General features: G+C 26.8%; 1 protein-coding gene across 10 annotated transcripts in view; it reads right to left on the minus strand.

The window, feature by feature from the left end:
* The window catches only part of LOC100578885 (putative transcription factor capicua), a 52,158-nt gene that overhangs the window by 27,857 nt on the left and 6,076 nt on the right, over window positions 1-18,225 (minus strand). For 3 of the 10 annotated variants that reach the window (XM_026438937.1, XM_026438939.1, XM_016910715.2), the window contains exon 1: window positions 7,389-10,043. The exons of 1 other annotated variant lie outside the window; for it this stretch is intronic. The gene's annotated coding sequence lies outside the window, so the exon portion shown is untranslated. Of the gene's footprint in view, window positions 1-7,388; window positions 10,046-18,225 lie in introns of those variants that run through there. 6 more of the 10 variants (XM_003249400.4, XM_006559093.3, XM_006559091.3 and 3 more) reach the window with 6 other exon arrangements.

Consider the following 18,225-nt stretch of genomic DNA (forward strand, 5'->3'; position numbering starts at 1 on the left):
GAACGGCTTAGTCGAGTAAAAATACGCTAACCCGATAACGATTACTTCGTGTCCCGAGTGTTCAGTCACCTGCATTAATCTAATTATGAATGTTCCGCGCTATTCGTGTCTCTGGATATATCTATGCGGATCCATTTACCATTTCATTTGTCGTTTGTATCGCATCGTGCACGCGAGAAATGAATTTTTATATCATCGAAAAGCATTTCTATTCCATCGGCAGCGTCTTATCATCGAGACTTATAGCGCGAGACATCGAATGATTTCTAATTTTTTTTTTTCTAAATTTTTCTTTTAAATTAGTTAACAAGGTAGGCGATAAAGTTATAATTAAAAAAAATGAAAACACAAGACGAGGATAAAACATTGGAGAATTATTTTTTTCTAATATAGACAATAAATTATTGTCCCGAATCACTCTCGATATGATATCCAGTAAAAATATTTTTTCGAGAATTCTCAAGAGTATTTTTTGCTAATAGATTACATTGAGAATGAAAGTTACTCTCGACATCACTCTCTAATGAATGCATTCCGAGAGTAACTTTCATTCTCGACGCAGCGTCCATTGCAAATAACTCTCGAGAGCAATTCTTTAGAATTACTACTTAAATGTTACTACTCTTAAATATAATCATACTGTTAATAATAGTTTAGATCTCTATTGGTATTCCGTGATCTGTATCTGAGATAAAGTCTTTCCTTTTGCAAGAAGAAAAAGGAGGAGATGCTGTTTCATTCTGCACGGAACAGAGCCAGAATGGCAACTCAACAAAGGTTCGCCAATAAACCACAATCGAGTTATACGCAAGAAAGGCAATCCTCTTCCTTCTATAAACAGATTGTAGTACATACAGCTACGTAGACTGATACGTACCACTTTGATATGACGTCACATTTTCTGCGAGACCAGTGCATGAAACGCTACGTATGGAACATTAAGTTGCATCGCGTGTGCACATAACCAGCACCGCTTTGTACACCGGACAGACCAGTGGCGTAAGTCGAAACCATCGATCGGAAAGATACGTGCCATTGAAATTCAAATAATCTCGAATATTATTGTTGCAATTGCTTTTATACCGCCTCTTTGCTAACACGTTGTTTAGTTCCGTTGTACAGTTGAATCGATTAAAGAATGAACTAGTTAGCTTTTAATCCGAAATTTTTTCCTTTTCTTATCTTGTTGCTCGATCAAAATTTAAAAATGTGAAATATTTTCGAATCAAGAATGATCGAAGTGATTCGATTCAATTTGTTTCTAGATATATAATATAAATTGTAAAGTCTTTAATTATTATAAATTAACACTTTTGAGCTATTAGTAGAATTTATATTTTTCTTGAATTTTTATATATTTATGAAAATATATATATACATTATACAGTAATGCATATATTGTTAATAGAAAATAAGTTTTAATTGAAGCTAGAATGTACATGCTATTATTTTTTAATTTTATATTTATGTTATAAAAATAAAAGAAAAAAGTTGTTACATTTATAAATGAAAATTATTTATCATAAATAGGTTTATAGAAATAAATTAAATTAAAAAACTAAATAAATTGAAGGAGAAATCAATGTACGTATAATATTTTTGCATTTCCTATTACTATTCTATTCTATATCCTATTTCCTATAATCCAAATAAGATATTTCAATCATAATTTTTATTAAAAAAGTCAAAATGTAAATATTGATAAAATATATAATTTTATATTCATAAAATAAAATTAATTAAATATAATAATTATTAATTATTAAATAATGAAATTTATAAAATATTTTCTGTAATATACAACTTTTTATATTTGTTCAATATAATAAAATATAATATTTTATATTTAATATATTTGAAAAGATATGAAATCTTTTTCTATATGATTTATTCAATAAGAACTTTGCCATATATTAAAAATATAAAAATTTATTATTACAATTAAATAGAATATTTTATTAAACCAATTTCAATATTTCTTGTATTTTTTTCTTTTTTTTGTAATTAGAAATTTTCATGATTATACAATTATTTTAAGTGAATATGAATTTGAAATAAATATTATATATTAAAGATTATAATTTACCATTCTTATTATAAATACGCATTCAATATACATAATATATATATAATATATGTATATAAAATATTAATTTATAATGTAATTTGAATTTTTTTTATAATTAAGCTTTAATTAAATGTTCTAATTTTCTCAAATATTTATATTTGAAAAAATATGTTTTAAAACAATATATAAATAATATATTATTAAAGAATTTCTGTTCACATTTTCTTTTTGTGATTTTTATATTATTAAATTTTATATTTTAATCATTATATTATTTATATATTTTTAAATAACAAATAATTTTATTTACCAAGCAAAAGAAAAAATACTAAACAAATTAACAAATATTAATTTTTCCTGTTCTTTAGAAAAAATGTAAAAACTTCCAACTATCATATTTGTTCACTTCTGTTCAATGATATTAAATATCAATAATTTTTCTAATAAGCTAACCATTAAAAATTATTTTTCTAGTATAAATAAGTATATAAAATATATCTTTACGTACCACATCTTTTCTTATCACAAATAACAGAATCATCTTATTAAATACAAGTAAATTACAAGACAAGTATATACTTAAACACAAGTGAATCAAAATCATACAAAATCTAATTAGTACTGCAAAGAATTAAACTACACTAATTACTTCAACCAATTTCTCCTATCTGATTCATTCAAAACATTTAAACATATTATATTACTTGATATAAAGAAGATCCAGCATGTTCTTTCTAACCATTCAAACATAACCTAACTCGTGCGCGCGAATGTATATTCAAAGACTCAAAGCGGAATCAAAAATGCAATTGTGGTGGCGCATCAAATGAGGCACTAGTAAAAAGAAGACATCGTACACAAATGTATATATATATATGCACAAATAAAAGCGCGTGCGAATACAATTGTTTAAGCTTAGAGCAGGTTCTCTCGACTGAAGTATGGTGGAGTTCAATATTTATTACGATGTCGCCAGAGGTCGCGGAGTTAAACTATAAAGGCAACAGGGTCAGCATTGAGCCGCGGCCAAAGGAAAACGACGCGACAGGTCGCGATAAAAGGAATGTGACATAAGTTGGGGGTTGCTTATCGATATTGCTTGAAAATATGCAACGACACTGCGCGAGAAGAAAAGTCATTAACACGACGCTCGGCGCAAGAAACGCAGCGATAAGGTATCACGCGGTTTCATCGACGGGGTACCCAGCTAAGAAATCCTAGCAATCGCAAGCGAAAGCGCGCGCGCACGCGCACATATGCTACCGCATCGAATTAACTAACGTATAGACCTGAATAAAGAGCGGAGGAAAATAAATGCGCGCATAGCAAGTGGGCAACTTTAGAAGTGTATGTATTACACGCGATAACGACGCTATTAATACAATATGTTAAAAGCTTTTTGTATGCCATCGCGTTCATTGTTGCTGTATCGTAGCACGTACTACCGCGATATTTTAATATATCAATGAGTAACCTCGGAAATGAGAAATCTGTGGAAGAAAATTATTCGATTCATTTTATAATATATCTATGTATTTTATCTAAGAATGCTTATTTGAATTGAAAAGTTGATTACTGGTTTTAATCATTGATTAAAATAAAAAAAATTCATATTGTTTTTTTTTTAAATGGAAGTTAAAATAGTAAAATTTACAATTATAATTGAAAATTCATCTTTATCTGCATTTATCTTATAAAATCATATATATATTTCAATCTTTGTAAATAGATTGTAAATATAAACTGTATATAAACTTATAATATCTTCTGTAGTTTAATATCCAGATTCTGTATTCATGATAAAATAATTATTGTTTGATTTATTGTTTGAAAATTGCAATAATTGGTATGAAAAAATAAGTTGATTTAATATTAATTTTATTAATAGATATTTTTCAAGACAATTGGTCAAAAATGATTCTCATGAATTTCAAGATAAAGAATCTAATAATAACACTAGCATTATAAATTTATATTAAAATTATTATTATTTCAATATATATCATGAGAATAATAATTGCTTCAATACAAAAAAAAATATGAATTGTATCTTTTTCATTGAAATGAAATGTGTACTGAAAAATCAGATATGAAGCTATTAAATTAACTTTAATTTAAATATATTAATAGAATATTTAAAACACAAATATAATACCGTAATTAAATTCAAATAATTTGCTAATTACACGAATAATTACAACAAAATGAAAGAATTTCACTTTATGCTTATTTTATTCACGCTTTATTAAAAATTACAAGATTTTTTGTTTCTTTGATTAATTTTATGAATATCAAACATTTTTGTATTCATGTCTAGACGTTTATAAATAATTTCTTGTTTGCAAATGCAATGGTAAAACGCAAGTTATAACGATCTTTGATCTTATTAATTATTAATCTCGCCTGTTACGTAAGTACCATGATAATTATTCCGACTAATTGAATAATTGATTACAGATATTTAGGATTTACTGTCCGGAAGGAATAACAGATATTTCGTTCATTTATCAGCGGCTGATAACTTTGAAACCGATAAGGATTCTCTTCATATACCGTGAACCTTCATGAACCGTATCGTTCTCCCCTTGAGAATGATATAATTTGCATAAAAATCGCAAATTTTTACATTTTAACTATAGCTAAACGAGTATGATAGTTAGATGATGTAAATAATCTGTCAAAACACGAATAGCAGATGTTCTAGATGCTGTAAGAACAAAAAATGAAAAGATAACATGAGAAATATATTGACAGTCAACTTCAAAAATCATTAACATAGCAGCAGAATCTTATTATGACCTGCGCAACAAAGATACCGATTTTTTTTGCATTATTGCAATATCAAGAAGTGGGTTGTTTTTTTTTCTTTCTTTCTTTCTTTTTTTTTTTTTTTTAATATAAAACGATGCTATTGGTTGTTTTGTTTGTGCTTAAAACAAAAGATTCTTGTGCATTGTGAAATAAAATCGATATTGTATTGCAGATCTTTTTTAACCAAAGAATTATACGCGTTTCTAGTAGATCCTTTCATTGCGAATTCTTTTTAATACTTGCTCGTGTTTATTTACTAATATTTACAATGTCAATTGGTGAAAATAAAAGTGTGAAGTAAATGAACATATTGATTTTTATTTTTATTGAAATCCTTTGTCTATTTAGTTCAATAAATATAATCTATAGAAAATTCTCTTATTTCTTATGATTCAAAATTAGCTTTAAAATTTCAAACTTGTTTTCAATTCAAGTCTTTATATCATTAATATTGATTAATAATAAAAATATAATGAAATGGAAATACGTATTAAAATATTTCAATGATCATTCAATAAATAAATAAATATCCAAAAAAAACTTCTATTTTGAGAGATATTGTAAATATATATATAAAAAATAAATTGAATATACTATATCAATACAAAACAAAATTTTCGAATTTGAAATCTTATTTTTCCGTTTATATAAAATTAAATTATATTTATTTATTTCTTATTCTATGGTAATATGTTACTTTTTTAAAATTCAGTAATACTTTTTTAAAATTCTGTTAAATTTTGATATTAACCATGATTAAAGTGTTTTTCAAAAACACATTATGGCAAATATAATTACTTCTACCAATATTATTTCTACTAATATTAAAGATAATTTTTAATAATTATACTATATGATTATATTATGATCATAGATATGTGAATATACATTTTAGAATTTATAATCTGATAATTATCAGATCATCTATAATCATCTATAATCATCTATTTACATTCTAAAAATAAATTTCTCATTCTGTATAAAAAAGTCTAATAAAATATTCTAGTATTTAATTAAGATTTTTTACAATTATTTAACAAAAAATTATTTCCCAATAATTCTTATTTTAATATTTATAAAAATATATGATAAAAATATACAAAATAAACATCTCTTACAATTTAATTTCTATTTTCTATTCTATTTCTATTTCATGGCATATATATCTATATATGTATATATGTATATATAAATATAGAAAAAATAATATAATTGTATTAAAACCTAATCAAAATTAATTTTATATTGTCATAAATCAATAAAAATTATAAATCTGATTTGATATAAGAAATATAAGAATAATATAAGATATAATAATATCATAATATAAGAAAATAATATAAAATATCTAAATACTTGATCTAATTTTTAGTAAATAAGTAAATTTTTATTTAAATTCTATTTTTTTTCTTTATTCATTTGCATTAAATTTTATAATTTAATTGTGGATTCAATGTTAAAAAATAATCCATTTTGATTAGCTTAAGAACACTTGTTTTTAATATTATTAATAGAATATATATTATATTTTAAAATAACTTTCAGGAAAACTATTGAATTATAATTTTTTGTAATTATAATTTATAAATTATTGAAATATGATATATATTATTTTTTTCATGTTCTAATTTGTACTATCATATAACGTTTATTGTTAAAAAAAATTTATTATTTAAAAGGATAATAATAATTTCAAAAATTTACCATTATTTATATATAGAAAGACTTTGGAAATATCGATATAATCAATATAATCGATAAAAAAACTTAGTTAATATTGTTACATACTCTTAACACTAACAATATTCGAGATATCTAATTAACCACTAATTCCTATAATTCTGTTCAAGATATAAATGCATATTTGAATAGAGTAACGATGATATTAAAACGGAACATGAACAATTACAGCATTGAAAAATAAAACAGAGACCTTTTTCAACTATCTATTTCTTGCGCAAAATTGTCTAAATTAAATTAAAAATGCAACTTCGATATTCATTAAAGATTTATCAACACGATTTTTGCGAAATTTAATTGTAATAACGATAAATAAATGCTCATTGAGAAAAATTAACAAATAAATAAACTAAATTGATAAGCTATATAGTATTGAGAAATATATGAAGATAAAATTGATCTAAAAAAAAAGAAAAAGAAAAGAAAAATGTACAAATATTATTGAATCAATGCACTTTTTCAATAAACTATTTCATGGCAATGGTTAGCTTCAGTTATAAATAGAATATCGATAAAAATTATTTTTAACGAATATTAAAGGAAAAAATTAATATGAAAGTTGATAAACAAGAGATTTGTTCAAAGTGTAAACTTTGATATAGTTTTCACAGAAAAGATGCACTGTACAAAATTCTACCTATTACAGTGAACCTCTATAGCGAATTTACATAACATTTCAACTATCGAAAAATACGTAGCATGTGCACGTACGATAAATCTTGTTATAAATATAAATAAATTAGAAACAGATAAAATACACAACACTTACTAGGGCTTAGCACCATTAAGAATTACATAGAATTGATAATCCTTGATTGCTGGTTGCGTTTATAGCACTTTTGTGCGCACAGAACCATCTTGCTCAATTATTATCCTAAGTCACCCAAAGAGTTACTTTCCATTCAGTTCCGCCGCAGCATGATCAATCGTACCGCGCAAAGCCGATATATTATATACGAGTATTAGCGTCTAAATTCTGGAAACGCATTCAACAATAACACAAACACTTTGAGAAAAATCCCAATGAACACGGTAAAATGAAAGAACGTTAATATGCACGTATATATACAAATTGACTGAAATTCATCGAGAACTATGTACGCGTAACGGACCACAAAAGGTTAGGAAGAGCAGAGTTTAGAGTACGAATCAAGACTCGGCAAAAATAAACGACACGAAAATTTGTTATTATATATGTAAGTATAAATGTCGTGTTAACTAGAGATACGAAAATAACAGAGAAAATCCTAAGGAAATAATGAAGCACAATTAATACACAATAAACGCGAGGAAAAATCGCGATATTAGGTTTTATATGGCGTACATTAGGCGCACAATTCTTACTAAAAATCGCACTGAATTCGCGAAATTCACGTACCGCGTCTACTAGCTCCATCTTGACTCGTGAGTTAAGCCGGACGCGCACGTTCTTTCTGTTCGTCGTCCTCCTGGTCGTCGTTGTCGTCGTCGTTATCGTCGTCGTCGTAGTCGTCGTCGTAGTCGTAATCGTCGTCGTTGTCGTTCTGGTCAGCGTCTTCTAGTCGTCTCTCACTCACGATATACTATCGCGCACACGCTGCTGTTACTCACTAACACAATAAATCCATTGTGAGAGAGAATTCCTGGCAGCACATTCCGCGTGTACGTAAGTACGGATACGAGGGTGTACGGTGGACTTCGGCGCGCGGCTCTCTCGGCTCGACTCGAGGCGATTCGAGCCGAGTCGCTTGCTCGTTCGCGGATGTCGTCACGAGGTGAGGGAAGAGGCAGAAGAAAAGAAAGACGTGGGGAGAGAGGCGGGAGAAAGGGAGCCGATACGAAAGGGGAAACTGGTGGGGCAGCACAGTGAATGTAGAAGAGAGATGGAGAAACTTTAAGAGTAAAAGAAAGGAAGAAAGAGTAAATAAGAAAGAGAAAAATAAGAAAGGAGAAAGAGAATTAAAGAGAAAGAGAAAGAAGATTAAAAGAGTGACTGTGAGGAAAGATGAGGGAGGAGAGGTAAGTACGTGTATGGTCGTCGTATAAATAGACGAGAGACGATATAGGCATCGTATAGTAAGACTCCTAGGGCAGGTAGTGGATACTCGTGACAGCGATGAAACTACCTCACTTACTTCCACCGTGAATATGGAGAGTCACTGACACACAATACAAGAAGTTCGCGCACGTGCATACACATATACTGGCACGCACACATGTTCCATACGCAACTATGTTCCCACAAGAAAGCTCACGAACGGGCGCGAGCGAGCGAGCAAACGAATAGTACGCACACAAAAGAACATTCTCGCGGAGCGACTTCACACGCGCACGCGTAGCAACACACATATGTACACTAAAGCTGTGAATGCCATCGTTGCTGTGGTGTGTTGTCGTCGTGGTCTCGTAGACCGCCACTCCACCGTGTCACCTATGCCGTGAGTATTGACGATGAACGTAAGAGTCGACACGAATTCCCGGGAACCATCGGCACCGCGCCACAACAATCCGGGCTTCTACTGCCCTTGCCACTGCTGTAATTTTCGTCGGCTCTTTCGACCAAATGCGCGTGCACTCACATCACGAAAATCCGTCACAGTAGACCGACCGACCAACCGGGAGAGATGGCGACTCCAATACCACGACACGGTCATGACGTCGTCATCGGTGCATGTTCCATGATATTCTTATTTATCATAGTCGAAGAAACGCGACCACTATACCACCAAATTATTGACATCTTTCCTTCTTCGAATATACATTTTTTTCTTTCTTTTTCACTCGAATTACACACGCGATCCCTCTCTCTTTCTTTCCGCTTCGCTCTTTCGCGTCACATGCACACGTATGGACTCAGACTCAGTTGCTCAACTGAACTGCCTGCGACTTGTCGAGCCATATAACCGAGCAGGCATCACGCACACATTCAATCACTATACTACTACCATTACCACCACTACCGCCACCGCTACCACCGCTACTACTACCTTCTTCTCCTCGTCCTCCTCCACCACCGCCTTTACTTCATATCTTGTCGACCGCGTACAGACATATACATGCGCATGGCCGCATACACTGAACCGTTCGAACCAGCCGAGACGGCGCGCGCGCACTCACTGACAGCCGCTACTTCACTCACACCCGGAACGCGCTACTTTACGGACTCTCACTGCCTTACTCACACATTACCGAGTCTTCTGTATAAAACGGTCGCTCACAGACGCTTGTCAGCTCGTACGTGTAAAAGCCTCTAACCCGGAGCACACACCTACGCACACTAGCGAGCACTACACCGCCGACGGACTGTAGCCTCAGGACCGTCGTCACACTCCCCGCGGACCCGTGGGTTCACGTTCCTACCGCCTTCTTGGTTTCAAGGAATTCCTCCATACGTGTTTCTTGATCTTTTGTTTTAAAAAACATTATGTTTTTGAATTTAATATTAATCCATAAAATTTCGTTTTACTTTCTGTTCATTATTTTTAATAATGTTTTATTATAACAATCACTATTTAAAATATATCATAGTATTGCAAATTTTTTGACAGATAAAATATGAGATTTTTCTCCCGTTTTATACTTTCAATCCAAAATTCTAATAAAAATATTTATCTAATAAAATTAAAAATGATTAAATATTTAAAAAAAAAAATAAAATCAAATATATTAAAATATCATTATGTTTGAAAATATAAATTATTAATTATTGTTAATTATTAATGTATTTACATATATTCATATAATAAATTTAAAAAAAATTATTATTGTTCTTTATATAGAAAATTTCTCTAATAAAGACAAGAAATTTTATTTTGATGCTTTTGGTAATTTTAATGATCCATCCTTTATCAGCGCATATTAATTTATCGGTATTAAGAAATGATCAATAGTTTGATAAAATTTGAAATATATTTAATATATATAAAAAGCAAAAAAATATTTTATAAAAAAACAAAGTATTGTACAGAAAATATAAAAGTTATTATAAAAAATATAAAATTATTTATTTTAGATATTACTTATGAAATATTTTTTATAATTTATAATTTATATTATTTATATTTTATATTATTTATCACATATTTAATATTTAACGCACAATTAATATTATTGAATTATTAATAATTATAAGTTTAAATTATTTTATATTTTATTTTATTTTATATATTTGTTTGATAGGATAAAATAAAAATAAAAATTAAAATCAATATACTAAAGTTAACTTAAACTGTTATGATCATTTATAATCTAATGACAGTAATTAAGAATTAAAAATATTTTAAAATAGAAAATATTAAAATATCAATAAATATTTTCAATAATATTTATGAAGTATTAGAATTAGAAAAAAGCATTAGAATTTCTTAAAAACATGGATATTTAAATATCTTTTTCTAATCATAACAAAATAACTTTTTAATACAGGTTTTATATGTCAACGCTATCTATTTATTCTGTTCCTATTAAAACGATCACAAACGCGATAATTATATTCTCTCAGCTACATTTGCAAACCATTCGTAAACTACAAATATTTGCTCAAGATACTCAAACCGCTTGTGAGAGATGATCATCTGCTTGCCTAGACGTAGCAACTTCTAAGTCAACATCATTATTCATCGTTCAAAGCCTTCAAATAATACAACACACGAATCAGAATGAACAGTACCGAGATACATTGTTCATATCACTTTTATTGCATCAAGGTCTATTATTATCTGTTCATCTATATTTTTTTACTCATAAGGGATGTAAAAATGTTAAATAAGTCAAATCAAATGTCAAATATAATAATTATATGAACAAAAAATTATATAATTTATACATACATAAAAAAAAAATTGCATATTTATGATAACTTGTAAATAATATGAAATATATAAGAAAAAAAGAAATTAAATGAAAAAAAACTAATTATTCATGATGATGCATTAATCTTTTATAATTAAAATTTTGTTTATTTCTAAGAAAGATTATAATTAATTAAAGTTTTGATCAAAAAATTAGATAGTAATAATTACTATAAACAACAATAATATTATAAATAAATAAAATATATTATGATAAGTAAATAATAAATAGAATAAAATTTTAAATAATTAAGATATATTATAATCATTTTGGTATATATTTTCCAAATCCTATGCCATTATAAAATAATTAAAATGCTATCGTTAAAGGCATATTTCAATTTTTCGAAAATTTGCAAGCAAAGCACTTGTTTTTTGTCAAGTGTCATGATCATATATTAAAATCTACACATGCCTCGTAGTAGACATCTGGCGTAACAGTCTTTCGTGCGTAAGCGTTTGTAGAAGATTCATGCGTTACACATTTGCATACACATATATATTTACTACATCCAGAAGTACCACCATGCAGGAACAATATATATATATTAGTATTATACAAGAAACGATAATATACTTTCTAACAGATTAGAAAATTTGATTTTATCTAATATAAAAAAAATTACGTTCAATATATAATCTCATTTTTATATTATAAATATGTCATTCTACAACTATATTTGATTATCAACTTTTATTTAATAATTTATACTCTATATATCTTTCTGATTAATTTTTGTTTATTTTTAAAACGAATAATACATAGTTATTAAATCTAATAAGTATTTAAATATGACTGAAGAATTGAAATTTAAAAAAAAGATTTATTTTAGCTGATAAATATTAAATCTAACAAATATATTCTTTTATTATTATATACAATTTGTAAATTTCTGTATTTTTAAATTTTGTATAAATGTGTAATAAATTTGTAATCTTATAATAAACTTCAAAGATTAAGATTAAAGATTTTTTTTTTATTTGTCCAAAAAAATGATCCCGTTTATAAGATGTCTTTACTTACATTTTCATTTTATATATCAAGAGATTATTTTTTATTTTAAATAAATAATATATAATTATTTATTGATTTGATAAAAAAAACTCATATCTTTATTAATTTTATCAATAAACATTATCACGAATTATCGATATCATCATGAAGATGTTTATTAACTTTTAAACAAACGATCCTTAGTTGTGTACAGCCCTGCACACAATTCATATATAAGCACGCATATACAGCGTTACGGCGTAAGAAACGGAAAGAGAAAAAGAGAGATTCGGTGCATGCGTACATACATACTTAACTATACACTAGTATCGTGCGTACATATCATTGGCGTAGAAACATTTCCTTTGCACATTTCCTAACAATCGAAAACAATCGAAAACACTTTCCCTAAATTATATAAAAAATATTATTTATTTTTTTACTGTTCTCTTAAACTTATTTATTATCTTAATAAAGATAATATATTTTTTTATGTGAAAGATTAATTATTAATAAAAGAAAATATGAAATTTATTTAACATATCAATGCACAAGCAAATTAGCAATTAATATATAATTATATATACATTACTCTTTTCTATCTTCTAATTCCAGTTAGATCTAATATTTTTTCATAAAAATCGATTAATTGGAATGATTGAAAAAATTAAAGAAAAAATAGAAATAAAACACAAGATAGAATAAATTCTTGATAATAATATATGTCTATATCATATGCAAAGAAAATTTTTAAGACTAGGATCATTTAAATACACTATCATTTTATTGTCATTCTATCAATCCAGAAGTATCATCTAAAATTCATTGTATCATTGTATCATCTAAAAGTCTATTATTCAAAGGTTATTTAAAATGGTTATATGAATTCCACTTGAATTCTCTGTCAGAGGAGTAGAATACGTCCGGTAAAGACTTCATCAATGAGATACTGCGGGAGTACCTTGTAGTGACTCGACTCCCCTTCTGCATTTCCCTTCATAGACTTTCGTGCGCTGTCGATGAATGGCGTAACCTCGTTATGGGACTTCACGTGGATAGCCTCTGTGTTCTCACTAACTCCACGCGAGACACGAAAAAGGTTTCTTAGAAATTTGACATATACCAAGAAATAACGATGAACGGAATTTCTATGTGTAATATTAATGAATATATCGGATAGAGTTATTTTCAAATAAATTTTAAATATTCCAATTTTGAATAGTGAATAAGATCTTTATAAAAATAAAAATCGTATTATATGTATCTATTTTTATAAATAATTAATTCGATATATTCTATAAGAATTATTATTTTGTTTTTAACTTTTCCAATTTTATTTTAAGTTTATTATTAACTGATTTTGATTAATTGTAAGGCATATTAAAACTATGATTATTAAATTAAAATTGCAAATAAAATTTTACTATCCATAGCAATCCACTTTCCTATCCATAACAATATATGTTAAATTTGACTATTAAATTAATACTGAGTGAATATATATACTACTATCTTCTAATATATTTTATGGAATAAAATCCGCGATGTATAATTAATGAAAAAAATTCAAATCAAACAAAATTAGATAAAATAACATAACGAAAATAACTTTTATGCACTATCGTAAAGAATAAGATATTTGAACAAAAATACAATGCAAAAAATATGGTGAATATGTTTCAATGTTATTATTGTTAATTTAGATCAGAAGCTGTATTATTTAATATACAGCATTACTGATTCTATGAAGTATAATTGAAAAAAAAGTAGAATTTTTCATTTTATTATTGAATTGAATTTGATTTTTAAATTATATTTTTTTTATATTAATTTAATGAAAGTATTTAATAAATACAATTCAATTATACGATTCTACAAATCATAGGAATATTTCCTCTAAAAAAGGGAAAGAAAATTATTGTTTATAATATGTCTGTATTATTCATGATATTACAAATTATAATTATTAATTGTTTAATCAATTTATATCATAACCAGTGCATGCTTACTCAAGCGTTATAGAAGTTATTATGGTTCATTAAATTTATGCTATGAAATTAATGAAATTGAATACATAGTGATTTTGTAAAAGAAAAGATGTGAAATATAGAAACGTTTTTTTCATTGTACAATTTTTAAATTTATATTTTCCATTTTCGCTGGAATTATCTGAAATGTAATTAATATCGATGCTATAAAGAATATTCCTTAAACAAGAAATTTCCATATCTAATTATTCAACGTATAATATCTCTATTGATTTTTATAAAATGGTTATAAATAATATAGTATTATTATAAAAAAAATTAATATACTTTCTCGCAACTTACTGAATATATAATTTAGCTAATAATTAACAGAGTAAAAACAAACTATTCAAATCATAATTAGAATCATTTGAGATAAAAATCAGTTAAATGTCAAATTTTGCATTTTAAATCTTATGAATCACTTTCATCTTATCAAAGATGAAAGATGAAAAAATTGAACAATTCTGGTAAAGTTGCATGATAAAACTTAGCAAGATATCCATTATCTATTACACGTGTAGCTTCATGGATAAAAACGATAATACACAATTAATTTATCCGTAAAATAGTATATTTCCACTAGAAATCAAATCTCATTCTCACACTTATATATAATAAAAAAAAAAGAAGTTGATTTATTATAATCTAACGTAATCTATTTGTATCAATATAGATTATTTTTATTACGTTTTAAATATATTTCGAAAAATTTTTATTTTCAATTGCATAATGCATTTTTTTTATGATACGATTTGAGTTTCTTTTCAAATGAATTGGAACTTTTTAAGCTTCAATTTAATTTTTGGTTAGAAAAAATTCACAATAGTTTATATCTTATGGCTTCGTTTCAACATTGTAGAAGAGATTCAAGTTGAATCGCAGAAAATATTTTATTGAACATAAAAGAAGAAGAAGACTTTCAAAGTACATTGTATTTTTTATAAAAGAAATCTACTTCTACATATGACATATAAGAACGTAATGAGAATAAGATTTAAATTAAAAATTGAAAATTATTAATTGTCCTGCACTGTATAACTAAAAAACAATTTATTTAATTAAATAAAAAATTAATAAAAACTAATTTAGATTCAGCACTCAATAATTATTAATTATTAAATTGATAAAATTCTCATTTTAATTTTTGGCGAATTTAAAATTGCTCAATCTGCATGAAATGATTACATTTCATTAATAATATGCAATAAAATATACAATTTATTATTGTTTCATTGATAAAAAATGTTTTTTATTAAATGCGAAAGAGAAGCAGAACTGGATTTGCATTTCTATTATATGAAATTGCTCGTTTTATATTTACTAGTTAAACCTAACCTATACATAATGTACAATTTTTTCATAGATATATTATTCATAATATTAATTTAAAAAGTGTCAAAAATAGATTTATCTCAATTCCTTTTACTACAAATTTCGCAATTTTATTGTATCTAATTAAAAAATTGAAATAACTTTTTCAATAAATAACAATAACAATCCAATATCTCATACCTATGATGAAATGTGAACGAAAGATTTTTCCGTGGTGAAACGTTAATGATGAATCAATAAAGATGCGACGAAAGGCAGAAGACGACGACAATCGATGACTAAGAACGTTTTATGAATTTTACAAGAAAAAATAAAATTTAATGAAAAGACGCATGACCAGTTATAAAATTTATCTTTAAGTTCGAAATACAATGTGTGCCGAGTAGATACGATACTGCAGCCAAAGCAACGTTGAATGGGCCTCCGGCCTATTGGCTGGTCTCGGGTCACGTGTACACTGCTAGCATTCATTCTACTGGCAACTGATCCGCGTATGTTTGTACGTGCATGGATAGTTTGATAGGGCTGATACCAAAGGACTATTTTATCCTTTTCGGAAAAATGCAGTAACAGTGTATCGAGAATGCATCTTGCTCGAAAAAGAGAAATCCAACGAAGAATAGTTAAATAAACCATTACTCGAGAGGATTCTTGTGTATTCATATAACGATACATCGGAAATATACGTTTGCCATTTGATATTATGAACAGTGTTTTTGATTTTCCCGGGCAAACTATAGATACATGTTTCAATGAAAATACGTATAAAAAAAAAATACTATATAATATTTCACCATGAACATTATGTTATAAATTTATCAAATATAGAATAAATATAGAATATAGAATATAGAAATATAGAATAATTTACAATAAAACAATATAATAAAACATTTATTTACAAAAAAAATACATTTTTAAGAATTTCTATGCTAATTATAAAATAATTCCTATCTTAATTATTTATTTCGAAATTATCATTTATATAATTAAAATATTATTGATTTATATCGAATAATAGCAAACATATCTAGATACGAAATTCTTCAATGAATTTCCAAAGATAAATTAGATAAATTAATTTAAAAAAATACAATTATCAATGCAATGATAACATTAATCAATTACCTTAGCGATATAAAAATTAATCAACGTAATTCGCCAACACTGTTATATTGTCAAAACTCAAAGATTTTGTCGGTACAGTCTGAGTAGTAATGATAATACTTGCGAATGAGTAATCGTCATCGACGACCTACGTTCATTGAATACTGACCATACATATGACGTACGTTCATTTACTCGAAGTGAAGAAGCAACAAATCACGGCAAAGAACTTACGGTCATAGAACTGACATCGACGATACTTGAAAGCAAAAACACATATATATGTATATGATTTGATTTATCTAAACTCCATTAATTAAAGAAAATTTAAGTTAATAGATTAATCAAACTTCTGACAATTGAAATCATTTATCTAAAGGTTAATTTTTATCATATGGACATGATTATAAGTGGAGAGAATTTGTCCATTAGTGTTATTTGAAAAATTATAGAAAATTATAAAAAATTGATAAATCATTATGCAAGAAACATGCAAAATGATATTATAAATTTTAGAAAATTAACCATAAAATCAAATATTAACAATTTCCATTATTATATTCTAAATTATTAATTATAATTATCAGATTGATAAAATAATTCACAATTTTTTGGATATTATATAAGCATTATTAAAAACATGTATTTTTAACAAAATTAAAATCAATAATTTGCAATTAAAATAAGAAATCATGTACAATATTTCCAATATTTTGTTTCTGAAAAAAAAAAAAAAGATGCATTTGTATCGCTTTTTCATCTTAAATGAAACATCATTTATATAGATATATAAACTGATACTTTTCTATTGTATGCTTAAAAATCGATAGAAACATGTATCATACAGTTATCAGTATTGAAAATTTACACAATACATGGACTCAACAAGTCGCGATGAAATTAAAAGATTAAGCAACTATTGTTGCTGGTGCAATTTCGAAAGATCGCTTTTCTCTTGGCAAAATCGATTTTTAAAAATAGAGTTTTCGAAAAAAAACCGCGGAATAATGAAAAAAATTCGACTATAAAAATAAAAAATAATCGTCCAGTTCGATAACACAATTAAGGTTCGATCGCCTTCGATAACCGATCACGATTATAGAATCGTATGTATATACAACATATTCCAAGACCAAGAGGTAAGAATTACATAATAAATCTATTGGTTGAAGAGCAAGACAGTATGTCTCACAACACCGGCATAATGTCTTTTTTCCTTCTTCATTGGTGGCAATAGCTAATCGATAACTGGTTGTCGTTTATGAGCAAGGAAAAACGAGTAGTGGCGTCGTGGAAGGACGTCAATAAGTTACA

This window comes from Apis mellifera, linkage group LG2 (assembly GCF_003254395.2).
Source record: "Apis mellifera strain DH4 linkage group LG2, Amel_HAv3.1, whole genome shotgun sequence".
Taxonomy (NCBI): domain Eukaryota; kingdom Metazoa; phylum Arthropoda; class Insecta; order Hymenoptera; family Apidae; genus Apis; species Apis mellifera.